Source organism: Equus quagga, chromosome 11 (assembly GCF_021613505.1).
Source record: "Equus quagga isolate Etosha38 chromosome 11, UCLA_HA_Equagga_1.0, whole genome shotgun sequence".
In the NCBI taxonomy this organism is placed as follows: Eukaryota; Metazoa; Chordata; class Mammalia; order Perissodactyla; family Equidae; genus Equus; species Equus quagga.
In genome coordinates, this window is record NC_060277.1 from 57,666,724 (window position 1) to 57,694,530 (window position 27,807).

General features: G+C 48.7%; 1 protein-coding gene across 6 annotated transcripts in view; it reads left to right on the forward strand.

Moving 5' to 3' along the window:
• The first annotated feature begins 3,462 nt into the window (after positions 1-3,462).
• EPN2 (epsin 2) overlaps positions 3,463-27,807 on the forward strand; it is a 79,977-nt gene continuing 55,632 nt past the window's right edge. For 3 of the 6 annotated variants that reach the window (XR_006890867.1, XM_046677865.1, XM_046677872.1), the window contains exon 1: positions 11,360-11,482. The gene's annotated coding sequence lies outside the window, so the exon portion shown is untranslated. Of the gene's footprint in view, positions 3,591-11,287; positions 11,483-27,807 lie in introns of those variants that run through there. The other 3 variants (XM_046677866.1, XM_046677871.1, XM_046677873.1) reach the window with 3 other exon arrangements.

Consider the following 27,807-nt stretch of genomic DNA (forward strand, 5'->3'; position numbering starts at 1 on the left):
TCCTAGTTCCCAGCTCCAGTGGCTCACTTCCAGGAAGTCTGCCCTGATCGCTCCCTCCCTGTAAGCTAGAAGGAAGCCTTCTCCTGTGAGCTCTCACAGCTCTTTCTCTTATGACTTACGTGGTGTTTCAGTTTCTGCTTGTGTTCCTGACCCGGGTTCCGCTCTGTGTCTTGACAAGAACCACTGCTAACACCAATGTAGGGCTTTACCCTTTCCAAAGCATTTCCCCCTCTGCTCTTTCGTTCTGAATAGAACTGCCATCCTGTAACGGGGGAGGGATCATTATTCCCACTTTACACACCATGAAACCGAGACCTGGAGGGAGCAGTGACATGGCCAAGGGCAAGAAGCAACTCAGCGGGTGTTTCTGGGTTCCTAGCACAGGGCTCTCTCCCCTGGGGCTTCCTTCTGCACCTTTACTAGGCGATTCTTTTCCCTCAGCACGTGGTCTCTCCCTCCCAGAAGTGCCTCTCCCCTTGAAGCCCTCCTTTCCTAACCCCAGAGACAGCGCTGGCCTGCACAGCCAGGTCTGTCTGCTTCTGAAACCCGACTCTGACCAGTCCCTACCACTCTGCCTCATCACGTGCCTGGAGCCAGCCTCCAAATCCTAGGCAGGGCAGATGAGTGTGTCTGCCCCGGCCCCGTGCCCTGGGACTGCGGTGGGCTTAGGCACAGCCTCCGGCTTATCCTGCACCCTCCTCCACAAAGCATGCTGCAGACGTGGCGGAACCTGAGTTTGAATCCCAGCTCTGCTGTGTGTCGCCTGTGCCCTTATCTGTAAAATGGGAACAGGACTGTGACCTCAAGGGCTCATCAGCAGGATGCACGGAGAGAGGGAACAAGAAAGAGGGTGATATGCTTCGAAAGAGGTGTGGAAGGGAGAAATGACTTGGAGGACTGCAGGAATGTCCCCTCTGACCTTGCACAGGGGTGGCGGTCTTCTAGCCTCAGGAGGCCCTCCCCCACTCCCAGCCTGGCTCAATCTCCAACTCACTTCCTGGGCTGTACTTGGCTCATCACCCCTTATCTGGATCCCGTTCTCTTTCCAAAGCTTGCATCTTATCTCTGTGGCTACATAGATTTGCCAGCAGGTGGGGAAGGGAATGGGCTCTGCATGTAGAAAAATCGTCCTGGGTGACGAAACCCCTGCATCTCTCCAAACCTCAATTTCTTGCCTGTAAAATGTAGACAATAAGCACACTCACCTTTTGGGGCTCTGGTGAGGTTTTGGGGCTCTGTTCAGCATGGCAACATCTACCCACTTGTGGCTATTTCAATTCATTAATTAAAGTTAAATAAGGTCTTAGAAACTCAGTTCCTCGGCACGCTGGCCACGTTTCAAACGCTTCCATGTGGATGGCACAGCTAGAGAACATTTCCATCGTTGCCGGAAGTCCTCCCGGGCAGCGCGGGTTTAGACAGTCTATGCTCAAAGTGCTCCAGCCTGCACAGGGCACACACCATAGGCTGGCAGAACTCATCTGAAGGGCAGGGCCCATGATTTCCTGTAAGCTCTGCTCTCTCAGAAGCCCCAAGAGCGAGCTTTGGCTTAGAACGAGTGTTGCACTGGTTGAGGGCCTTCTTTGGGTTGGAGGTGGACCACGTTCAAATGGGGAGCTCAGACTCCTACCACAAGGCAGGCACATAAGGCTTAATTCACTCTCCTGGGGGAGAAGGGACACTGAGAAGTGGGAGGGGCAACATGCTGTGGGGAGGGGTTTCTACTTCTAGAACTACCAGTGTTGAACTGTTCAAAGGAAAAATGGCCATGTGGGTTTGCGCCCCCATCTCTCTCTCCCTTCTTCCCCTCTTTTCCCTTCTCTCTCCTTTCTCCTCCCCTCTCCTCTTTTCTCCCCTCCTCTCCCTCTTATATTTTTGCCAGAGAAGGGTAGTCTATGATGCGGGGTCGGTGAGCCGAGGAGTCGAAAGAAAGATTTCTTAGACTCTTAAGATCTGGCAGTAGTGCTCTTTTATTTAGAGAATAGTGTAGCACGGGGACAGGACCCATGGGCAGTCAGAGCTTCTGCTGCCCCAAGTTGAGGGTTAGAGCTAAATTTAAGACATAGGTATATGATCCATCTCTTTACAAGACAAAGGAAAGAACATGAAAAAAAGTTAAAATGGTATCAGTGCAGGTGGGGTCTGGTCATTGGGTGATCCCATGACTTTTAGACAAGAATCAAATCGGGTTAAGTAAAGGTTAGAAAGGTTAGATGCCACCACCCTAAACCAGTTACATGAGATTGCCAGACAGCAACCAACTTAAGTTCTTGCCTTCCCCATTAAGAGTTTCTAGGGACAAGGTCATCTCTCCTCTTCTTCCTGGTACAGAGAGGGAGGCACGTTTTACAGGTGGAGATTTACCTTACAAATGTAAATGTGTCCCAACAAGGGCAAGTTCCATTCCCCAGAGCCTCCTTCCCTGTCCCAGCCAATCAAAAGCAATCAGCCCCAAACAATCCCGATGCCAAAGAGACATATCCTGGGGTGGCCAATTTCAGGTCCCTACAAGGTCATCCCCCCTTCCTTCACAAACGCAAATGTCTCAAAAGGGCAAGCAAAATTCCAGTCCTCGGAGCCTGCTTCTCATCTGCAGTTTTAAAAGTAACCAGCCTAAAAATCCTCATCATAAACCGTTTTAAAATTAAGCAGCCTAAAAATCCTCATCAGTCTAGATCCCAGCTTGTGAGGACAGAAGGGATGCCTTCGTCCATCAGGCTCCTTCACAGGGAGGAGGAATTCAAGGCTCAGAGAAGTGCAGTGACTTGCCCGAGGTCCCTCAGGAAATGAGGGCAGAGTGGGACTTCTGGACACAGCTTTCCTGAAACCACAGCTTGGCGTGGCGTTGATGTCACCTGAGCCTCCTTGGAACACAGGCAGCGGGGACGGAACCGCCTGCCATCCTAGCAGCCCTGATCCATAGCCCAGGCCCCGCTGTGAGGGGTCTCTGCTACCCCAGCCTGACCGGGGCGGGGCGGTCAGCTGTGAGGCCGGCCTCTCTCGCAGCTTGGTCTGCCTCCTGTGCGCAGCGCCCCGGCCCCTCGCCCTTCCAGCCCGCCCGAGAGAAGCCTGATCCGACCCGGTATCCCGGCGCGCCGCCGGGCTGAGGACTGAGCTCTGCGCCAGGGGCTCGGGGGCGGTGGACCGCGGCGAGGCGCGGGGACTCGGGGGCGCGTCTGAGCGCAGGCCGCCGACTGCACGGGTTCGGGTACGAATTTGCGAAGGTTCCAGCAGCGGTTGGGGGGGGGCGTCGTCTGGACACGTGAGTAGGGAGTGGGGGGCTGTTTGGGGAATGCGGGCGTATGCAGAGGAGCGCCGTGGGAGGGCGGGACAGGCCCACGTGGGGTCGCGGGCGTGCGGGGTCGCGGGGCGGGGCCTGTGCGGACGGGGGCGGGGCCTGCGGTCTGGGGCGGGGCCTGCGGGCGCGCGCACGCAGCCGGCGCGCCCCCTCCCGGCCGCCATGTTGGCTGCTGTGTGGGTGTCAAACGGAGCTAGACGCGGCGGCGGCTCCGCGGGCTCCGGTCGCTCCCGCCTCCCCAGCGCTACTGGCGGCCGCAGCCGCGCACCCGCGCCGGCCCGGAGGAGCGGAGGTGAGCCAGGGCCCGCGGGGCTCGGGGGCCGGAGCAGGGCCCTAGGGCGCGGACCCTCCCCTCCCCAGGGGGCGGACGCCCCCAGAGCGCAGGCCCGCGCCCCCCAGCCAGCCCCTGAGAGCATGCTCCTCTGCTGCCCCAGCGGGGTCTCCACGTCAGGCGGGACCCCTCCTTTCCGACCAAGCCCCGCTCTACGGGCTGGAGCATAGCCCCCTCCCCATCTGGATCTCTCTTTCCGCTGCAAGGAGCCCCGTTTCCCTATCAGGGCGCTCTTCCTTTTGCATCCTCGGAGTCTGGGGCTCCCCTTACTCCCACCCCAGATCCAGGAGCCCCCTCCAGGCCCTCGCCCTCCACCTTTCAGCTTGGAGCAACCCCGCCCCTCCTCCCCGGAGCACTTTCCTCCCCTCCGCGGGCCAGGCGCCCCTTTCCTCCAGAGCCCAGACTGGCTTCCCTCCCGCCCCTGTGCAGAGCCCAGCCCCCGTTCCCTCCAGAAATCGAAGGAGGGGGCCCTCTGTCCGGGGTGCCTGCCCGTCCCCCGTCTCCTCTGGGCTGGAGCGGGGCCACCTTCCCCTCCCCGGGGACCAGGTTCTCCCTCCCCACCCCCACCCCTACCCCCACTGCACAGCGGGGACGGGGGCGGCAGAGCCAGGCTCCAGCTGCCTTTTGTTCCGCGTGGGATGGCAGAGACCCCGCCCGGCGGTCCCGCTGGGCTAATCGGGTGGGTGAATGGGTGCGTGGGGGCCGGCCTCTCCGGGAGCCCCTTCCGCTCGCTCTCCTTGGGGCGGCTCCCCAGGAGCGCGGCGCGTTGGGAGAGGCTGGCCCTTCCTAGAGGAGTCGGTGCCAACAGGTTTTTGTTTGCGACCTGGAGTTGGCCCAGTGGCTTTGCGGGGGAGTGGGGAGGGCAGCTTGCTCTCCTCAGAAACCCCAGCCGAGGCCTGTGAAAACCCATTCCTCCGCCCAGGGGCTCCGTCTGGGGTCCCTTCACTATTTTGCTGCCCTCGGGACGCATTTGAAGTCTGTGCTTGAAGAGAGGATGGACCTCAACCATCATTAGGGTTCAGATGGGGGAAACTGAGGCCCAGAGATGCAGTGATTTGCCCGAGGTCACACACAGCGATAGCGTGTCAGTGCCAGAACTGGAAGCTTGGTCTTCGGGGCTTTCTCCACAGCGTTTTAGAATTTTTTTGAGAGAGATATTCAGGTTTACTCTCCTCCTCGTTTATTTTTAACATTCACTCAAGCAAATGAGCAGGAAAAGATGAGAAGTATGAGTTCTTTTCTACCTCCAGAAAATGTCCCGTGAAAGAAGGGATTGAAACAGAAGGGTAAATTAATTGAAAAGGGTGAATTTTAATTATCCACACCCCCCCCCCCCCGCCCAATTACGTAAGATAATGAAGATTTGGCAGAAAACTTGTGCATCCTGTAGCTCTAGACTGCGGATGATAGGTGCTGACAAAATCATATACTGAATCCTGCACAGCAGTGATTGAATTTGCACTGATAATTAAGTTTTCATCTGTATTTAAATGGACATCTAAAGGGACTACAGTTTGTTTCCGAATGGTATTTGTTCCAGTGATTATGTTTGGAACAAGTCATTGTGTTGGAGAAGCCACTAAGATCTTCTCATCTTTTATTTATCTGTATTTTTGTTCTTACATTCTTAAAGCTTATTTGTTTCTTTAATTTTAATATCGGGTTAGTCATCCTTACCAGTCTCACTGGGCTATTCTTTTGTAAGTGTTGGATGAGATCCTGGCTGTTAAAGAGTTTGGTAAAGTGCAGATTACTATAGGGCATGGTTCAGGGCTGCATCCCACAAGCCCCTGGACCGGGAGCAAGTTTGGATTGTCCTGTGGGATGTACTCATCTCTCCTGGTTGACGCAGGCCTTTTCCCTCCCTGGACTCAGGGCTTGCAGATGGGGAGCTCTGTGGAGAACTTGTCCCCAGCAAGCTGAGTTGCACCAAGTACATGTGTGAGGTGTGAAGAAATGTAAAACTGTCAAGTGATGATGCCTAGCATGGTATATGCAGTCTTGAAAAATGACCCATCCTTGTTAGAAATCCTCTGTAGAAATGCAGTTGTCCCTTAACGTAGCTATCTTCTGTAGTAAGGTGTGGATTTCCTAAGAGTTGGGGTTCTGATAGGAGTCCTGCAAAAGTGGTTGACAGTTTTTTGGCCTCTGATTTCTTCTAACAGCTTGGCTTTTCCTGAACTTAATGAATGGGCTTTTTTTTTTTTTTTTTAAGATTTCGTTAGGAGGAGTGGCACCTTTCATTTCTTTGTGGACTAAAGTGTTAAGAGATTTTCATGTATGTGATTGTCGTCATACTCTTGGGAAGCGCATTAAAGTTTTCAAAGCTTTTTGGCAATTGTTCTCACTGTTCCCCAGAATCTTCCTGTCGTATTGGTGGGGTGTGAATGACTGTGGTTGCTCTCATTTTATGGCATGAGTACCTGGTGACCCTGAGCCTTGGAGAAATTAAAGGGCTTGGATTTGGGGAATTCGAGGTTAGGGAGGATATAAGGAATTATCTAGTCCTACTCCCTCGGTTGTCTGCTCAACTTTCAACTCATGTGTTCGATTTAAACAGACCTCCTCTGTCAAGCCTTTGCCAGCCAACTCCACCAGTTGTTTGTGCCCCTCTGCTCTCCAAGCCTCACCACCCCAAACCGTCTGTTGGAGCATTTATTATGTTGTCTGTGTGTCTGGGGCTCTTGTGACACTGTGACATCTTTGAAGCCAATGATCATCCTGTCTTTCTTTACTTCTCCAGCGCCCAGCTCAGTCTCTGACGTGTGGTAGGTGCTCAGTAAAGGTCTGAGGTGTAAATAAGTAGCCTTGGGGGCAGGGGAACAAACTTTTATCAATCCCTTACTACAGGCTCCGCTGTTCTGTTTTATACTCTTGCAAAGATGACTGCTGTTGGTCCAGCAGTTATATGTAAGTCACATGGGTATTATCCCCCTTCTACAGCTGGGGAAACTGAGACCCAGGGGCTTACGTCATGTGCTCAAGGTCACATAGCCAGTAAGTGGTGGGGTTGGGATTTGAACAGGTCTGTTGGATCCCAAAATATGGTTATACCTGTTATCTCATTGGAGAAACTTAGTCTCACAGGGATGAAGAGACTTGCTTACAGCCCTTCTGCACGTTGACAGTGGACTGAATACCATGGGATGATGTAATTCAGACTGTGGAGGGTGGGGGAGAGCACGTTTTGTTTTTGTCAGATGCATTATGAAATGAATGTGTATGTCCATCTGTTGAGTTTTTGAAAATTGACAAGCCTTCTGATAAGTTCCTCAGTGGAATTTTCTGCAGTCTTAGTTAGCTTGTTCAAGGTGTCTAAAAATAGAATCTTAGAGAAACAAATACAGTGAAGTAAGCGTCCACAAGCTTCAGGGAATGTCTTCTGTAGCACGTATCTAGGGACTTGTTTGACCATACCTATTTTCCAGTCAGGCATTACATTTTTGATGTCTTGAAATGCAGAGCTGTTTCTGCAGACTTTTTTTTTTTTTTTTAAGGTATTTTCATTTTGTGTTCACATCGACATATGACATAGGGATTACCACCTATCTATGAGTGGAAAAACTGAGGCCCAGAGACGTTGAGTAACCTTGGAGGAACTGGCACAGACAGGAGTCAAACCTAGATCCTGTGCTTCCTGAACCTGGGTCCCTCCTACTCCACCAACTCCTATAGAAAGCTCCACAGTGGAATGGGTACTCATTTAAATTATAGGATAAACTTGTGATCTGAAAATCACCAAGTTCATTTAGAAGGTTGGGACTTGTGAATGAGGAGATTTCTGTCTTTTTTCTAAGCTTAGGATCTGTGAAAGCCCTGTGGTTTGGATGTCGAGTTTAATGGACCACTTGAACTGATAGAGGCTAGATTTAGGGTTTGATAAAATAAAAAAAGAAGAAAGCCAGCCTCCTTTGAACCAGACCTGCAACATTGTTACAATGCTCCCTGCACATGCTTTGGATTCTTTCTGGTGACTCATTCCCAGCACCCCCAGGTCCTGGAGCCTGCTTTGTGCCTGGGCACAGGAGAGCTTTCCTGTTGCTCCTGGTCTAGGCTGAGTGTGCTGCACTTTCAAGCCCCCTAGAGACAGAACAGGTAACTTAACTCTCTTTCTATTTGAAGCAGTGCTGGGAGCTGGGTGCACAGAGGGCTGCAGATGAAGGGACTCCCCATGTTCTCTTCCTGGCAGCCCGGCTGATAAACGGAGCAGGGCAAAGCAGGCTCATCCTGCGGGGTGGCTGACCATTTAGGGCTGATGCATGATGTAGATTTAAAAGCATCTATAATTAATCACTTCTGAGTGCAGGCCTCATCGTTCCTGTCACTCCCACCCTTCTTAAGGTAATGTCATCGTCACAGCCTGGTGGTTCAGTAGGTAAGGACACCAAATGATACAGACAATTTGGCTACAAAGGTCATGTGACAAAAAGCTTTGGAATCAGATGTGGGTATAAATTAGCCTCCTGGCTCGGTGGCTTTGGGCTTTGGTTTCCTCATCTCTAAAGTGGGGCTAATAATAACCACTTTGCAGAATAGACTAGCGGTGTTTCTTGGAGGGCCTGGTAGACACATTGCCGGGCTCCACCCCCAGAGTTTCTGATTCATGAGGTCTGGAGTGAGGCCTGAAAATGTGCATTTTCAACTAGTTTCCAGGTGCTACTGATGCTGCTGGTCTGGGGACCAGCTTTGGGAACCCTGGCCCAGAGGACTGAGTGAGAAGGTATGTAAGGTGTCAGCACTGGCTGGCTGTGCAGGGGAAACTCAAGAACAGCAGTTCCTTTTTGCCTCTGAAATGCTCTGAATATTGCTCAGGAGATGATGGCGTGACACGTGGGAAGGGAGTTTCGTTTTTCAAAGAGACGTTTTGACTTTGTTCTTTTATGTGGTCACAGGTATTATCACTCTATGGGTTAGTAAGGTTGTTTTCCTTAATGAAGGGAATTTAAGACCTCCTTGTCCTTCCAAGAGACAGTAAATCTAGGATTCTGTTTGAAAAGCTGGTTCATCATTCTCACACATCAAGCAAGATGTTCGCTGTCAAGGCTTTTTAGAAATGCAGCTGGGAAAGGGCAAGGGGAGTGATGTTGGGCACCGAGCAGACTCCCACGGGGCCATTAAGGATGGCCGGTGGTGTTAATGGAAGTCACTCTTACCCCCTCCAACAGTTCGGATTGATTTAATAGTCTTTGGTGTTTAGAGTTTGGGGAAAAAAAATTATTTTTCTTCAATAGTAATTATCAGCATGTCTATCAAAAAACATGTGCGTGTGTGTTTGAGACCTGATGGTTTTTGAATGTCTCCCGTGTGCCAGGCTCTACACTCCTCCTTTTATGCACAATATTTAATTTAATTTTCATCATGATCCTGCAAGGCCTGTCACCATTTCTCTTTTTTGCATATGCAAAAACTAAGTCTCAAAGGGGTTCAGCCACCTGCCCCAGGCTACACAACCAGTAAGTGCCCCAGCTGGTATTTGTTGCCAACTGTGTCAGATTCAGAACCACGTTATTTCTACTACCTCACTCTGCAGCTGGGCCAGGTGCTCCCCAAGCCCCACTCTACCCTCACTCACAATAGCCCTGGGAAGTAGGTGTTTCGCAGATGAGCAAGCTGAGGCTCAGAGGGGTCAAGCTTGTTCACGTGCATCCACCCAGTGGCTGGCAGGACCAGAATTCAGTCCCACACCTGTCTGTTTTTGGAGCCTCATGAGCTGTTTCCAGGGCAGCACCTCACCGCCTTGTCCAGGGCTACAGAGATAAATTCTAACACCCAGAGTTGCCTGGATGTGTACTACAGGGACCTGAGGGGACCCCAGCTGGGTTGACTGGGAGGAGGTCTGTGTGGGCTGGTAGGAGTTTTTGTGTTTGCAAAGCTGTGTTAAAATAATTGCCCAAGTTGCTCTTTGAGGGAGTGAATTTCTTTTTATTCTGTAATCCTGAAGCTGTGCATCTTGATTCTGTAAACATGACACGTGGGAATTAAGGACTAAAAAATCCTTTGGTGATGCTGTTGTTAAAACATGATCAAATTCATGCAGAAGAACTTGATAGTCTTAAAAAGTTACATATAAATAAAAATATAAGGTATCTCCTTCCTCACTAGGCAATTAATACATGACTTCTAGCAAATGGGTCATTTTTCTGGTCTCACAATGTACCAGGAGGCTAGGGTGTGATCGTTTTCCCAGGGTTTGAAAATTGCCTGCAGCTCCCAAGCCAAGGGATGGTAAACAGCTATGTGTCAGTACCTGCCCTGCGCTCTTGGGAGGCCCTGGAGGTTTGGACTCCAATTTGTTGAATAAATCGTGACAGCTAAAAGTTGGTACTCAAAATCTGTCCCCTTCTCTGCGCCCCCCACAAAAAAAAGTCGTAGCAATAAAGGAATACTGACAGACTAAAAAGTCACATTTTTACTTGAAATCAGGTCCTCTGTGAGTGGCTGTTTAATACCCAGAGCTGTCCTGGGTACAATGAGTATACCTTGGATCCAGAAATTTGGGAAACAGATGATCAGAGAAATAATTTTTTTTTTTTTTGAGGAAGATTAGCCCTCAGCTAACTACTGCCAGTCCTCCTCTTTTTGCTGAGGAAGTCTGGCCCTGAGCTAACATCCGTGCCCATCTTCCTCTACTTTATATGTGGGACGCCTGCCGCAGCATGGCGTGCCAAGCGGTGCCATGTCCGCACCTGGGATCCGAACCAGCGAACCCCGGGCCGCCGAGAAGTGGAACGTGTGAACTTAACCACTGTGCCACTGGGCCGGCCCCCAGAGAAATAATTTTTATCCCACTTTATGAGAGGCAGTCTGGTTGTATAGAGGTATGGGCATCAAATCAAGGACAACTTCTTGACAATAGGGCAGAATATTTGAGATCAGTCTCAGCCTGGAAAATATGCAACACGTGTCTCTCGACTTAAAGTGATGTGATGGGTGTAAGTGAAATGCCACGTTTCTTGCCACCAAGAACTTAGTCTAATTGAGAAGACAAAGTTAATATTTGTGAGACAGAAGCTGGCGGTTTGTTGAGCTGTGATTTTGATTCTTTGTCAGATCAAGAATGGAGAAAAGTCTAGAAGAGTAGGGGAGAAGGTAGGATTTGAGCTGGACCTCGAAGGACAGGGAACAGTGTCTGGGAGTGGAAGGCAGGTAGGAAGGCATTTCAAATGGAGGGAACAGCAGGAGGCAAAGCCTGGGGTGGGCTTGGGCAGGTGCCTGCATGTGTTTGGGGGGTGTGGGGTTTGTGCATGGCACAGGCTCCAGAAGCAGCTCTGCCCAGTGGATGCTTGCCAAGAGCAATAAGGACCGAGGTGGCTGGATGGCCACTGGCTCTGATGAGGCAGTGGCCTTGGGATTTGGTGGTGTTGGCAGTAGGGAGCTCACGTGTTGGGGGAGGGGCCTTCTGGTAGAGACCTGCAAAGTGGCATAATTCCCGTGGGCGAGGACCTGGCCAGGCTGCCTTCACGAGACTGGATAGGTCACAGTTCCAGAGACAGCACAAGGGTATATATCAGAGTGAAGGGAGGCCAGAGTTTGGTTCTGTTTGGGGAGAGGCAGGGGCCTCAGTGCCAGCTGGGAAGTGTGGATGTGACCCTGCGAGCCTGCAGTTCTTATCCTTGGCTGCACCTGCAAATCACGTGGCCTGGAAACCTGCTTAAAAATTCCTGTGATGGGGCCCCACCCTAGACCATGGAGGGGGAGTCAGTAGTTTTTTAGAAGTGCCCTAGATGATTATAATAGTTTGTGTGGGCTGAGAAACTGAACTGTGTGCTCAGGGGAGCCTGTAGGAGTGGCAGGGTGTAGAAGCTGGGAAACAATTGGAGGTAGAGAAAGCAAGAAGCCTTTGCAGTAACGAGGTATGGTGTGCTGGGACCCTGAGCTACCATAGAGTGACTGTGGATGGGCTTGAGAAAAGAGGGAGGGGTGGCACATAAGGTGGAATCCTGCCATAGAGAGACAGACAGAGATGACCACCAGGGCTGTGGAAGCTTGTCCTTGAGCCACCTTGGGAAAGGGGAGCTAGTTTAGCAAAGAGTAAACAAGGTGAGGGCAGGAGAAGAGATTGAGACCCACCTGTTTGGTAATCCTCCTTCAGTCTGATTTTTAAACAGGTCTGTGGAGCAGGCACAGAGAGTTCTTATCTGTTCATTCAAGCCTGTGAGCCAGGTTCCTTCCTACGCCCCTAATTGTAATGACTGTAGCAGACATTACTTATAAAATTTAAAACTGCATTTCTTTAAAGTGGTCATATTAAAGATAGTTGGATTTAGGATTCCTAATTTAGGTAGATTCACCTTTTAGTCAAAGTAGTAAGATTTTAGCTGGTACATTTAATGCATATCACAATATCATAATTTATGGTATTTCCAGAAAAAAATTAGTTTATCATCCAATCATTCAGTCTTTATTTAATGTTTATTGAGCACATGTGTATTATGAACTATAGGCTGGGAATACGTAGATAGTAAGATGTAAGTTGCTGCATTCCAGTAGCTTATGGTCTGCAGAGAGTGGCTCCTGACAGAGGGACAAGTAATGTCAGTCCCGGAAGAGGGAAGTTTGGAAAGTGGTGTCAGACACTGAGAGTGAACCTGGGTGTCAGAGAAGGCTTCAGAGGAAATGATATATAAGTAGGATCTTGAGGGAAAAGTGGGAGTTCTCAGGGACAGAGACAAGAGCAATCCTGGCCAGGGGAACAGCGCTGTGCCAAGGCCTGAGGGTGAAATGTCAAGCTTGGGCTCAGCAAGAAGGGTGTGGAGGAGGAAGGGTTGGACCTGTGCCAGAGGCCCGCTGCAGGCCGGCCGGGCAGGACAGGCGGAGAGCTTAGTGTGATTTGAGTCGGGCTCTGGTTTTCGTCCGGTCTTTTTGGTGCTGAGTGGGCAGGGACGTGGGTCCTCCACCCTACCTCTGATCAGAGCAGCTCTCATCTGAAGATGGGGAACTGGAAAGAGCTCATTTCAGAAGTGTTCCTCTGCTGTTTAAAAAAACCGAAAGTGATTTCATTGCTGTAGGTGCTGGGGAACCACTGTGAGCAAGAGAGTACCCTGTGGGTGGCTGGGAGGGAGGGACTGGAGGCTTCCCCAGGGACCTGAAAAGCCCTCACTTTTTTCTGTTTACCTGAGAAGGTAGAGTTGGAAAGGCTTCTTGCCCGTCCTCTCTCCTCCTCCTCCTTCCATCCTCTACTCCAAGCCAGTTTCTCAGGTCGCTGGGTGATGGTCTAGGCAGCGTGCTGATGCTGTGCTTGACAGGTCCCTTGCGAATAGAACCTCTTACAGTCAAGCAGCTCTGTTTTCCAGAAATCCCTGGAGACTTTCTGACCAGATTGCCGAGGTAAGGGGCCTAGCAGTGAATTTTGGGTGTGTGTCAGAGAGCTGCTGTGTGCCAGGCTCTGGGCTGGGGACCCAGGAGATGGCCCCAGCCCCACCTCTCCTCAGTGTGGTCCGTGGGTCCAGCTCAGATATGCATTTTTGGGGGGGCTGTACTGTGCCTCTTTTTAAAAATTAAAATTAGTTGCTGTGTTAGATTCCTCTGGCTGCTGTAACAAATTACCACAAACACAGTGGCTTAAAACAGCACAGTTCAATAGGTTGGAAGTCCAATACGGGTCTTAGTGGGCTGAAAGCATTGTGTAGTCAGGGCTACGCCTTATGGAAGCTCTGGGGAAGAATCTGTTTCCTTGCCTTTTCCAGCTTCTCGAGGCCATCCACGTTCCTTGATTTGTGGCCCCTTCTGTCTTCAAAGCCAGCAATAGCCAGTCCTGTCCTTCTCACACATCACTCTGACACTGACTTTTCTGTCTCCCACTTCCACTTTTAAGGACCCTTGTGATTATGTTGAGCCCGTTGGATAATCCAGGATCCTCTGCCTATTTTAAGGTCAACTGATTAGAAACCTTAATCCCATCTGCCACCATAATTCCCCTTTGCCACATAACTGGGATTAGGATGTGGACATATTTGGGAGGCCGTTATTGTGTCTACTACAGTTGCTAACATGAAAATCAGGAGGTCTTACATAGCAATCCAGACTTGCAGCTTCATTGACAAATCAGAACACTTGGCAGTGGGGGACTCGTACTGTTGCCTGGCAACAGTGGGTCAGCGCCAGTGTCAGCGCCATCTCTGGATGGGGTTGCCTGCGCCAGTTCTTCACAGCCCCCACCCCTCCCATGGTGCCCAGTCATTTCTCTTCAGTGCCTGAATGCTGCTCTGGGGACCCAGGGCCTTACACATAGTCCAGTCATGGCAGCATTGTGTTCCGGGTGGTGGAACTTGCCTACCTCCCTGTTTGGTGCCTTCCTCTTTGCCCCTACAACCCACTTCCTGCCCCCAGAGCCTTGTCCTGCACCCTGCTCTGCCTGGCACACACTCTCCCCTCGTCTCCATGCCCCCCTCTCCTTAACCCAGGCTTCTACATTCCAGAGCATCTCTGATACTATTTTAGGTGATGTTGTTTGTACCATGACTCCTTGTCTCCTGTCCCCTCCTTTTCTGGCACCCAACACCAGTACATTCTGGCGCCTTCTATTTTATGTCTTGCATTGGTATTTGTGAAAAGCAGGTCTTTGTAATGTACCTTTAGAGCAGTATCCATCAAAAGTCAGGATCACACAACAAGCATTTAGTTGAACATCTACTATGTTCCATGCACTTCCCCAGACACGGGAAACACAACAGGGAATGAGATAGAGATACATGACCTTGCCTCCCCCTGCAAGTCTAGTTCTAGAAGCGGGAGGAAGAGAAACAGGTGAAGAGGCAATTGCAATATTAACCTCCTACTGCATCTAGAGAGGGTCTGGCAGCATCCTGCTTCCTCACACCCTGGCTGGGAGGTGAGCTCTGTCTGCAGTGGTGAGAGGTTCTGGAGCTCTGTTAAAGGCATTTTGCTGGAAGATTCCCTCATTTCCAGACATTGCCTGGACCCCAGCTGATAGCTGTGCAGAATTTGGGGCAGGTATTTCAGAGGCCCAGATAGCAAGTGTATTGGTTTGCAGTGTGAGAAACTAAGCTAGATGCTTCTGTAGGCCACTGCCTGGCAGTCTAAACTGGGGCCCTTGTTATTTTCCATGGAGCTCTTTGTGTGGCCTCTAATAGACTGGCCTGCTCCAGGTGACCCCGCGCTGTGGGGCTCAGGTGGAGGATGCTTGGTTGAGCCACCAGAATTTGACAGCTTAAGGGCATCTAGTTCTTTTATCTATGCAGAGTTTTATCCAGCTTGTTAAAAATCTTTGGAAATTTGCTTGAAAACAAAGCAAAACTTTAGTTATGGAGGATTTCTAACACGTAAGAGTAGAAGAGTTCCATGAACCCCTATCAGTCAGCTTCAACAATTTTAATCCAGGCTCCTCCCCCCCCCCCCCCCCCCGGATTATTTCAAAGCAAATCTCAGACTTCACTTCACTGATAAGAACTTCAGGATGTCTGGCTAACAGATGTGGACTCTTTGGAAACTGACTTTTAAGTGAAGGTTGACCACCAGGCATCCTTGTTCTGATTTTCATATGCTCTGGGGTTGAAGCTGATTTTTTTCAGTTGTGGAATAATGACCATCTTCATACAAAATCTTTTTCTTTTTAAATTGGCACCTGAGTTAATTTGTACTGCGTGGATCAAAAAGAAAATGTCATCGTGTATGAGGGGACAGGATGGTGATTTACTCTTGATTCCTTGATTTCAACACACACATTTAAAAAGCACTTATTACTGAAGTATGATATGCATAATAGAAAAGTATTCAATACATGATGTCAGTGCATGAGGGGCTCTGAAGACTCTTCTGGCTGTTTTTTGTTTTCGCTGGCTGTGTGGCCTGCTTAACAGCCGGCGTCTGAGGGACAAACCTTGCTCTTCTTAGACCTGAGACACCACAGCTGTGGGTCTGAGGGTGGACAGTGGCCTTTCTGAGCACTGGCATCGAAGGAATGCTCAGCAGTCTCTGGGGCTTTGCCCCCTCCTGAGTTATGGGGACAGACCTGGCATTCTCCGTGTTTTCATGAGAGCCGTTGACGGAAAAGCTTGTTTTCCTGGATACCGAGTCAGTCCCCTTACTGCTATACAGAGAGTCTGTGCCCTCATGCGTTCACAACAGCAGGCAGTTCAGGACGGCAGGTTAGCTGCATTGCTGTCGGTGTGGAAAATGAAGTGGATTTGGTAGGTGTTTTACGTGCAGCGCTGATTTCCGTTACAGTTAATTTCCAGTGAGGAGTTAGTGGGCAACTTGGAGTAGCCAGATGCTGACTGGTGGGTGCCCTGCTCCACGTCTGCTCCATGGGGTGAGAAGTGGCCCTATGCTGCTTCTTAGTTGGTTATGATCACAGTGTTGAGGAGCATACTCTCCTCTGCATCATGCTGTGTGTCCTTTTCTGGAGGGTGTGAGGGAGGTATGGGGGGGGGGGGACAGAATTCCTCTACCCACTTTGGGTCCTTCTGGCTGGCCTGCTAATTAAATTGACATGACACAGAATAACAGGAGGAAATCAGACAAAGCTTTATAGCATGTATGCATGGGAGAAACCCAGGAAAATTGGGTAACTTGCCAGAATGGCCGAGCTGCCACCTTAAATATCATCTTCAGCTAAAGACAAAAGAGGGTGTTGGGGATAGGTGTCTGGGGCTTCAAAGGGGAGGGAGGCAATTTACATGGACATGGAAAAGCAAATGTTTGGTAAACAGAACTTTGATAAGAATGGGCTTAGCAAGGACCCTCCCAGTCTACCAGTCTACTGACACTCAGAGTTATATATGGTGATGGCCTGTCCTGGGGACAGGCCTTTTATCTTAAATTCTTTTGGGCAGTTAGGGGGAAGGTCAAAGTTTCTTTCAGAGTCTTTTGTTCTTGAAAATAATCAAGGCAAAGAAATATATTTTGAGGTGACCAATTCTGATCCCCCACAGAGGTGTTCATCTCAGGTCCCAGGACAAGGAGAGTCTTCTGTGAATCTGATTTATTTCTATTTTATAGACAGTGTGAATCCTCTTTGCTTTGGCTACTAGGAAGCTCAGCTCAGAGCCAGTCACTTGTCCCATCTCTAGTGTGGGCTGCACTTTGGGTTCTAACCTTGCTTTCTGGCCCAGCTTTTTTTTTTCCCCTTCTGTTTTCCTATTGCCTGGGTTTCTTCATTCACTTGTTTTTCATTATGTTCTCTGGATTTCTCTAAGCCAGTGATTCTCAACTTGTTTAACTGTTCTTTAATCAGAATCACCTGGGGAGATTCTTTTTTGAGGTACCAACACTGGGTCCCCATCACCTTCTGTTTTAATTATTTGGATGGGGTCTGAGCATAAGTAAATTTCCAGAGCTTCCCAGAGACTCACACGTGTGGCTAGGGTTGAGAACCACTGCTGTAGGCCATTTTACATCTTTTTAGTGACAAGGCAGGGATAAATAGATAGAAAGGATGGAGTCTGGGAGGACAGCTGGCCCAAAGGACCATGTAGTGAGCTCAGAGAAGCCGAGTAAAGAGGATTATGTGGTTCTTCCAATTGTTTTCCTGCCAGTGGAACCAGTAGGAAACCTCTGAGGGGCTCCTCCTTGGCCAGAACAACCAAAGCCTGGACCAGGGTGGGGAGGAGTGCCTGAAAATTTTGCTCTGAGGATCTGGGGCCTGCCTAGTGGTACACAGCGTTGTAACAAGGTCTTCTGGGCCGTTCAGTACCCAAGTCGCATACCTGGCCCTAATTTAAACTTCATACCATTTGCTGTAGAATGTGATTGTGGAGACAACTCAGCATGTGAAGAGAAAATGTAAAACATGGTCTTTGCAACTAATCTGATCCCTCCTACACTTTAACAAAAAAGCACTCTTCCCTGCTTGGAAGAGAAACAAGAAATCATGAACGAAAGCACGTTCTTTCTTAGCTTGAAAGAGTGTATTTTATTGGCAAAAGAGGGCAAGCGGCACAGGAAATCACTGTGTAACCTGACTGCAAGGTGTTAGGTAGATTTGAACACTTGAAGAAAGAGAAACAAATGTTTCTTTAAACAAACAAAACCAAACATCATTCTTTCTTCCCTCTGTCCCTAGAAAAATCCAGATTATTTTCATTTAGTTCTTTTGACTTTGAACAAAAATCTTAACTTTTTCTTTTCTTCTCCACCATCTGATTATCAAGAATTTTCAAAGACTGTGTTAAAGTCAGCTCTACCAAAATAGGGTGCCTGCAATATAGTAGTTCCAGGCTGATTTTCTTTTTTTGTGCTCTCATGGAGAATGTGTAGGATGCCTGCTTTAATGGTCATCGAGAAAATTTGGGAAGTTCACTAAGTAGGAAGGACCAAAGCAGGACTTGACCTATAGCCTTGTCACTGTAATTGCTGTTATATTTTGGTTTACTTTCTCTAAGTTGTTTGTTTGTTTAGTACCCAGGGGTCTTTGTGGCCTGTGTGACCATCATGGATGGTGCAGAGCTTTCCCTTGAATGGCCATGCTGGGAAGAGTTCAGGTACCTGCATGATTTGTCCCCTTCTCCCTTGCTGCACGTCGTCTGTAGCCCCCAGGGGCTCCAGGAGGCCAGGAGGGAACTCTCCTGGGGGAAGGGCTTTGCCCGCTTGCTAGGGTTTATTAACCAGCTGGATGTGGGTGAGGGAGGAGGAGACCCGGTTAGTGTCGGTGCTGAGGTAGGGAGTGTGAAGGTGGAACTGGTCTGGTGAGGAGGGTGATTTCAGGGCTGAACAGTGCAACCAAAGACCGACAGCACTGCATGCATTTCAGAGACTTCCAGAGTGGGATCAACAGCTCCTTGAGCAAAGTCACTTCATGCTCTCTGGGCCTCAGTTTCCCCGTCTTTGGTATAAATGAGAGAGTAGGACTGAGTGATATCCAAGTCCTTCCTGATGCCGGAATGCGTGAGTTCTGTGTCCTCAAGACATTGTATTCTTAGGGAAGAGCAGCGTTCAAGTGGGTTTGTTGTTTCTGGATGTATCTTTTCTCTTTGGAGAGGTTGGGTTGGGTTGCTGATGAGAAGCTGGTAATGGTTCATCACCTCTCTGGAGTCTCCAGAAGAGAAGATGGGCCAATTCCTCAGGAATGGTGTTTGCCTGAGGCTTACCAGCTCACTCTGATCCAGCTCAGAGAGCTAGTCCAGGCTGTAGGTCAACTGGGTCACTTCAGGGTGACCTATGACGTGTCAGTGTCTGGTGATTTCCCTCTGGGGCCCTGGGCATTGAAGTTGCATATGCACAGTCAGAGGGGTTGTTTGAGTCCCTGTGAGCAGGTCTCCCGCACTGGGGAGAGGTAGGTCCCTGATTCCCTGCCCACTCGTGTCAGGCCCACTTGGCTGGTTAGAGTCAACCCAGTAAAAAGATGTTGGCCTTCCCACGAGACTGCACACCCCAGGAAGGCAGCAATGTGCCATGTGCAGTGGGCAGGGTGCAGTGCAGGGCCTGGTGGTGGCGGCATCTTGGTACAGACTTGTCAAGTGGAGGTTTGCGTTTGTGTGCTACATTGCACTACCAACTGGTGGATATTTAAGACATTCTTCTAATAGAAATTGAAAGCCTGCTATGAAGGATTCTTTTTTTTCATTTGGAAGAGAAAAAAGTGGTTTAAAACTTGAGAGGGGAAACAAATGTTTTCTTCTTTAAAAGAAAAAACTCATTCCTTGACACACTGGCTTCTGAATCAGAATAAGAGGTTTTAAAAACCACTGCCCTGTGAGGCTCGTGGCAATCCAGTTTGGAACTGCTGCGGTTTCTCCCCTGCAGTAGGTGATCTGGAAATACGGCTTTGCTGTTGTTTTTGTTGAGCAGGAGCACAGCACCGCATTGATTGGTCATCTTTTGAGCATTGAGCCGCTTCAGAGGGACATTTCTAGACAAATGAATATCACCCCTTTGAGGGCCAACGCCTTTCCTTTTCACTCACAGTTTTTGCTTTTCCTCTTTACACTTTCCCACTTCCCTGATTTACCAGAGGCTAGGCTGGCTGGACCAGGACGTGGTGAGGAGAGCTGGGTTCCAGGTGGAAGGCCCAGGCAATCCTGGAGTGAGGTGGATGAGATCGCGTGCTCAGACGGGCCCTGAGATCGTGTTCCCTCGCTCTGAACGCCTGGAGGAGGAGTCCAGGTTCTCTGCCCCTGGCGTCCAGCGCTGTCCCTGCCTGGTCTGCCACCCTCTCTTCTGGCCTCACCTCTCACTGCTCTCCTCTCTTCACTTGCCAGGCTGGGTACTGAGCCACTCGTTCTGCTTGGAATGCACTGTGACCGCTACTCACCCACCTCAGCCATTCCTTCACATGCTCCATGCCTTGCCGGTACCCTTTAGGCTTCCATCTGGGTATCATTGTTTGTGTTTCCCTGCTCCTCGTGGGCTGTTGCGTGAGCTCTCTGCAGACAGAAGTTTGTCTGATTGATCTGCACCCCCCAGTGCCGTGCTGCTGCCCAGCACGTAGCAGGTGCTGAAGATCCAGCTGCTGCACAGTTGGCAGCTCTGAGCTTCTTGTTCTTCCCTTCCTTGACCCTGCCACCTGATGATTAGAGACACAGACCTGCTCAGGCCACACTTGGAGGGGAAGAGGATTGTGCATGAATCTGTGGGCAGGGCAGGGGAGTGGACAACTGCAGCTGGGAGTTGTCTGGGAGAAGGACGATGCCGACCAGCTGGATAGCCGGTTGGGTGGGAGTGCGGACAGCTGGGGAAGCCACCACAGGCTGTTCACAGCCTTCCAGGTGTTGAAGTCTGAGGGATTTGGAAGGGACAGATGCAGGACTGTCTGTGCTCCCTGCCCTCCAGCTTTCATAGCTATCAGTGGAGGGCTCTGACCGTTGGACGGGTGGAGGGATACGGAGAGAGCTGGGCTGATGGTTATGGCTGCGCTGCTCATGGCACTGGCATCTGGGACCTTTTGGCCAAAAGCTTTGATAATTTTTTTTGAATGATGGGACTTTTTAAAAATGTAATGCTCTTTTGAACAGGCGGTGCATTTACATAGTTCTAAAATGAAAGCGCACTAAAGTATATTTGAAGAAATCTTGCCCTTCGCCTCTGATCTCATCTGCCCTATCCCCCTTCTCCCTAATAGATAAACCCTTTTAGTAGTTTGAATAGCCTTCCGGTGTTTCTTTATGCAAATAAAGCAAACACAAATTTATATTTCCATTTCTCCCTCCCCCACCTTTGTTCTTTTGAGGAATATTAGCCCTGAGCTAACATCCTCCACCAAGCCTCCTCTTCTTGCTGGGGAAGGTTGGCCCTGAGCTAACATCCATGCCCATCCTCCTGTCTTTTACGTGTGGGACGCCTGCCACCGCATGGCTTGATAAGCAGCGCATAGGTCCGCGACCGCGATTTGAACTGGTGAACCCTGGGCCACCAAAGCAGAGCGTGCAAACTTAATCACTGTGACACCAGGCCGGCCCCTACCATTTATCCCTTTTTGTTAAGTAAAAGATAGCACACTGTACACATCGTTTTACACCTTGATTTTTACTTACCAATGTAGCCTAGAGATTTTCCATGTCAGTACTTAGAGAATCATTGTCATTCCCTTTCTCTGAGAGTGGGAATTGCTATGTAGTATTGTGAAATTGTTCCTTTTTTTGGAAGAACAGAAGTTGTTCCTTTTGTTTTGTTTTAAATTCCATCCCCTATACAAAGGCATTCGAGCTGTTTTCCGACATGCTGTTTTATGACATGCCTGCCACAGGTAGCTTACTGTGCCTCAGGAGTCCTTTCCGGCAGTGCAGGTGGACCTGTAGGGTAGCCTAGGGACGTTGCTGGGTCAGAGGGTAAACACATTTGTCATTTTGATAGATTTTGCCAAATTGCCCTCCACAGGGGTTGTTTCATTTTGTGTTCCCACCAGCAAGTAGGAGTGCCTGTTTCCCTACAGCCTTGCCAGCAGAAGGTATAGTCAAATGTTGGGGTTTTTGCCAGTCTGACACGTGTAAAGAGTATCTCAATATAGTTTTAATTTGCATTTTTCTGAAATGTGCGCTGATCATGTTGTCATATGTTTAAGGACCATTTATATTTTCCTGTGGACAGTTTTCCCATTTTTCTCTTGGGTTATTGGTTGCTTATTTCTCAGTTTCTGTGAGCTCTTTGTATTTTTGGAAGTTTGGTTCAATGTGTTATGAATTGTAGGTATTTTTTCAGGCTAGAAATTATTCTGATCTAACCAGATTCTTTAAGTACCTCTCACTCCATTTTCTGTGTTTAAAGATTCAGACTGTGGCCTTGGGACAGAGTCTGGTTCCTACTGGGACAGAACCACAACCTTGGCGTCCTTCCAGGAATTTAAGTAATTAGCCGCAGACACGTTTTCAACAGAAACATACAGTAGTATGGATGTGTTTGAGTCTGTATGAGGATGGGCTGCTTGATGCTGTGAAAGCAACCAGCCCCTCACATTTCAGTGGTTCAGCACAGCAAAGGCTTATTTCTTGCTCATGCTACGTGTCCGGTGTGTGGTCGTTGTAATCATTCATGGACGCAGGCTGATGGAGGCACCATCTTTTTTTGGTTGTTATTAACAGCTTTATTGATATATAATTTGTGTACCATGCAATAAAATTCACTTATTTGAATATACAGTTCAATAGCTTTTAGTATATTTAGAGTTGTGCAACCATCATCATAGTCTTACTTTAGGACATTTCATCACCCTGCAGAGAAACCCCTTTTACCCATTAAGCAGTCATCCCCCACCTTGTCCCCCAGCCTCTGGCAACTGTCCATCTACTATACTTTCTGTCTCTGGATTTGCCTGTTCTGGACACTTCATGTAAGTGGAATTGTACAATATGTGTCCTTTTGTGTCTGGCTTCTTTCACTCAGCATGTTTTCAAAGTCGTCATGTTGTAGCATATATCTTTACTTCATTCCTTTTTAAGACTGAATGATAGTCCATGTTATAGACACACCACATTTTGTTCACCCATACATCTGTTGAGGGACAAAGCTGTTTCCACTTTTTGGTTGCTATGAGTAATGTTGCTGTGAACATTGGAGTGTGAGTTTGTGTGTGGACATGTCTTCCTTTCTCTTGGATGGATAAGGAGGCTCCATCTTGACATAGGCTTCCACCCTCACCAGCACATTGGGAAGGGAATGTGGAGAATTGCACAGTGGCTTTTAAAGTGTTCGACAGAAAGTGACACACATCATTTCTGTCACATTTTATTGCCCTGTGCTGTGACTGACTTCGGAGGGGGTGGGAAAATGCATTTCTATCACAGGCCCAGAAGGTGGTGAACTGGAAATACTTGTGAATGGAACAGATTGCTACAGAAAAGAGAAATGGGCATTCCCGGGCCCCAGGAGATGATTCTGTGTTGAAAGGTCACTCTGGAAAGGGCTCATTAGTAAGGTGGGAGTTCTAGGTTAGAAATTACCTGGAACTGATAATTTCAAGGTGGACCTTGAAAGCTGGTTGGTGGAAATACCTTGACTCTTCCAAGGAGCGGCGTAGGAAGTGTGTGATGATGTTGGAGAGGAAGAGGGCAGCCTCATGGAGTAAAGTTAAATTGGCCTAGGTTAGGACTGGGTCATCTAGGTTTTCACAGGCGTAGAGGGAGCACAGACCTCACCCCAGCTCTGCGACTTGCTCTGTGTTCCTCACCCTCTCTCTTCTCATCTGTAAAATGCCTGCTTTGCAGATTTGTAGCACATAATAGACACTCAGTACATTACAGCTGTCACCTTGGTGAGTTTGACAAGCAGCAGCGGAGCCTGTGGTCACTGAGGGAATAGGCCCTGGCCTTCCCCAGGCCTTTGGTTCATGTTTTCCTTGTGAAGCAGAAATGTGCTGAAGGACTGCCCTGTTCTCACGGTCTGGTCATCCCCGGGGTAGCTGAAGGAGGAGGAGGTTGGTGGCATTGACGTGGCCGGTTGAATATTCTTAGGCATGTAAACAGTTCTTCCTCAGCCTCTGGCACAACGAATTTCTAAGCCAGTGCATTTTCTGGGCACTGGAGAAACTGGGCAGATCTGCATGCACACTCAGTCATCAGTGCTGGACGTGCACCCCTTTATTATTATTTTTCTAAACAAAGGAGGACAATGGCAGTGGAAACCTTGTTTGAACAAAGCATTTGGCTAATGGAGATAAAACCAAAAGGAAAAGAAGTGCTTAATTTCTTTTTGGCTTTTGTGTTTTGACATTTGGCAGCATACTTCTAATCTTTTAAGAATTAAAAAAATTATGTGGTATGCAAGCTACTGTTTGTTTCTGCTTGTTAAATTTAGTGTGAAATTGACTCAGAAATGCCCCCCCCAACCTGGAATGTCAGCTTGCTCCTGTTCTGCTTTTCTTTTGGGGAGAGTGGTAAGGGGACCAGTGGGGCCTGGTGAGGGTCAGTCAGAAGCATGTGGGCAAACCTGGAGCCTGTCGTAGAAGTAAAATGTTTCACCCCAGTTCACACAACTCAGGTCTGTTGCCGTGTGGGGCTCGCAGCTCACCATTTCCATTTTCCAGAGGAGGAAACTGAGATTTGTCCAGGCGACTAAAAAGTGGTATGGCGGGGCCAACCCTGGTGGCCTAGTGGTAAAGTTAACTGTGCTCCGCTTTGGCGGCCTGGGTTCAGTTCCTGGGCGCAGACCTACACCACTTGTCTGTTAGTGGCCATGCTGTGGTGGTGGCTCACATACAAAAGAGAAAGATTGGCAGTAGATGTTAGCTTAGGGTGAATCTTCCTCAGCAAAAAAAGAAAAAGGAAAAGAAAAGCGGTAGGGAGAGCAGCCATCTTTCCACTTTACCAAGTTGTTATTTTTAAACTGTAACAATATTGATAGGCCGTGTTTTATATTCCATAAGAGCATTTGCAGGTCCTTGATTTGGAAGCGTGGTGAGGGTGTGGGAAGGGGCAGAGAGATGGTGGGGGTGGCACGCAAGCAGGTGGGGGTTGTACTCGGTGCCTGTGGAGTCATTCATTCCTATAGCAGATGTGTGCCAGGCGCTGTGCCAGGCCCTATGAGGCAGAAGCAGTGTGGAGACAGTTGGAGCCTCTGTCCCCTGAGAGCCTGCAGTCCAGAGGTCGTGGGAGGAAGGAGGGAGAGGTGGAGGGAGAACCGGAAGCTTCCCAGGCAGGCTCCAAGGCCTCTGGCTCGCCCAGCCAGGCAGCAGGTGGTGGGTCCTCCAGCAGAGGATCCCTGGAGGGAAGGGGAATTGGAGGCAGGCCGGGGAGTTGGGGGTGATGGATTCAGATTTGTCCTGAGACAGGGAGGTGGCCAAAGAGGTATGGGCCACGGTGCAGCAAGTCTGAGAGGTTCCCTGTGGCCTTCCCCGCAAGGGCATTTGAGCCATTGGTTGGTGTAATTAGGAGAGGGCACAGCTGTCTCAGCTACCTGCTGCCATACATGGTACTTGAAGGCAGGTCTCTTGCTATCTCCTCTGGACTGTTCTGTGTCCCTGTTTTTTGTTTTTTGGGTTTTTTTTGAGGAAGATTGGCCCTGAGCTAACATCTGCTGCTAATCCTCCTCTTTTTGCTGAGGAAGACTGTCCCTGAGCTAACATCCATGTCCATCTTCCTCTGCTTTATACGTGGGATGCCTACCACAGCATGGCTTGCCAAGCGGTGCCATATCTGCACCTGGGATCCGAACCGGCGAACCCCGGGCCACTGAAGTGGAACGTGTGCACTTAACCACTGCGCCACTGGGCCGGCCCCATGTGTCTCTGTGGATTAGCATTACTCCCCGAAACCTCTCTGCTCTCCACTCCGTGCACTGGATGGTTTCCTGTGTCTCCACCCGCTCCTGGCCCTTCTTGAAATTTGCTGATGGCCACTTGCCTCCTTCTGACTTGCATCCTCGTCGCCATACTCCTCTGCTCTCCTTGGTTCCTCTCATCTGCTCCTCCCAGGGGAACATGCCAGCCCTAGCACCCCTCCCCGCCCTAGGCACCAGCTGCCACTTGGCCATATCCGTTCTCCGTGTCTATCTTGCCAGCACTTTCAGCTACATTTGTCTGAAATAAAACTGCTTATTCTGCCTCTTTCCTTCTCCTGAAACCTGCACACCCTCCTCATCTTTACGCTCTGTTAAAGGTGCTTCTGTCCTCCTGGCTGCTCCCTTGCCTGCCTGCCCCACCCATGCCGGCACTTCACTGTCCAGGGTTGATTTTCCCACTCTGTGTTTATGTCCTCTCTGGCCTGTTTCCATTCCCCTGCTGCACCGGATTCAGGCCCTAGTCTCCTCGCATCGCCTCTGGTGTGGGCCGAACTTCATCTTCCTCCCTTCTCCCACAGTCCTCTCCCCCTGCTGCTGCTTGATCAGGATTGCAGAAATACCATTCTGACAGATCACTCCTCTGCTCCCAAACAAAACAAAGACCAACTTCAGTAGCTTTGCCTTTAGTGGTATTTCCTAAAATAATGTTAAGTGGTACGCAGTTGAATGTTACTCATTTTAATAGTTCTTTATCTTAAAAATACCATAAAGTTAAATATAGAGTTACCATGTGACCCAGCAATTCCACTCCTCGTACATACCCGGGAAAGCTGAAAACATATATCCACACAAAAACTTGTACAGATGTTCATAACAGCAGTATTCATAATAGCCAAAAAAATGGAAACAACCCATATGTCCTCCAGCTGCTAAGTGGATCAATAAAATGTGGCGTATCCATATAGTGGAAAATTATTCAGCCATAGAAAAGGAAGGAAGTATGATAGATAATGCAATCTGGGTGAACCTTTAAAATATGCTAAGTGAAAGAAACCAGACACAAAAGGCTATGTATGGTCCCACCTATGTGAAATGTCCAGAATAGGCAAATCCATAGAGACAGAAAGTAGACGAGTGACTGCCAGGGCCTGAGGGAAAGGAGGCATGAGGAGTGACTGCCCATAGATACAGGGGTTCTCTTTGGGGGTGATGAAGATGTTCTGGAATTAGATAGTGGTGATGAGTGTACAACATTGTGAATATACTAAATTGTTAAGTGTGAATTGTACACTTTAAAATGGTTTTTTTATTTATTTTTATTTATTTATTTTTCCTTTTTCTCCCCAAATCCCATCAGTACATGGTTGTATATTTTAGTTGTGGGTCCTTCTAGTTGTGGCATGTGAGACGCCGCTTCAACATGGCCTGATGAGCGGTGCCATGTCCATGCCCAGGATCCGAACCGGTGAAACCCTGGGCTGCCAAAGCAGAGTGCGCAGACTTAACCCCTCAGCCACGGGGCCGGCCCGTAAAATGAATTTTATGCTGAATTATGAATTATAATTTTATTTTTAAATAATTTTATTTTAAAATAAAATTTTAAATTTTAAAATAAATACAATTTTTAAATGATTAAATTTTAAAATAAATATGTTTAAAAATAAATTTTGTTTTTAAATAATTGTGAATTTTATGCTGAATTATGAGTTATATCCCAGTAAAAACAAAACAAAACGACCCCTCCCCCCCAAAATGCCATAGCAATGATACCTGATTTCATATATGGTATTACTTAAAATGGGTGTTTGAGATTATAAATAAATTGATTTAAAGAAAAATATTAAACAATAGTACAGCTTACAGTAAGAATTTTAAAAGAGATATACTCCTAAGACAGTGCCTGACACATGGTAAGTACCCTATAAGTGTTAGCCATTATTATTTGGAGGAGATGGCGAAAATCTTGAAAGTGGATAACCAAAGTTGGCGTGTCCAGATTCCATAGCGTGCTGAGTGGGGCCTCACCGTGCGGCCTCGCCAGCCTGTACCTGCAGCCTGGAGACTGTGCACTCCCACACACCTTGCTCTCTGCCCGAGTGGCCTCCTTTCCCTGCTACTCTTGCTCGTCCCTCTTATTCTTCATCGGCATTTCCTCAGGTACACTTGACATCTTACAGCCTGTCCTGATCTTTTCATTTGCTGCCTGGAGCACCCAGTTTGCAGTCTGCTTTTGTTGCCCTGTGTGATTGTTGTCCCTCTAGTCCAGACCAGAAGCCCAGACCTGAGCTTCCCTAAATCCTTGTGACTGTTGGCATTGTTTTTTGCACACTGAGTGTGAGACAAGTTCTTGTGGAATCTAGTAGCAACTAAACCATTAACATGACTTCGTGCAGTAGTGATAAAATGATGTTATAAAACACGTCAGCAAAACTAGTTTAAAAATTTAGCACAGAGAACATTTGTATACCCTATGAATGAACAGTTCTACTCCTAGGAACATACTCTAGAAAAACTTGGTGCATGTGTCCCGGGAGACACACTGCACATACTAGCATTATTCATGATAGCAAAA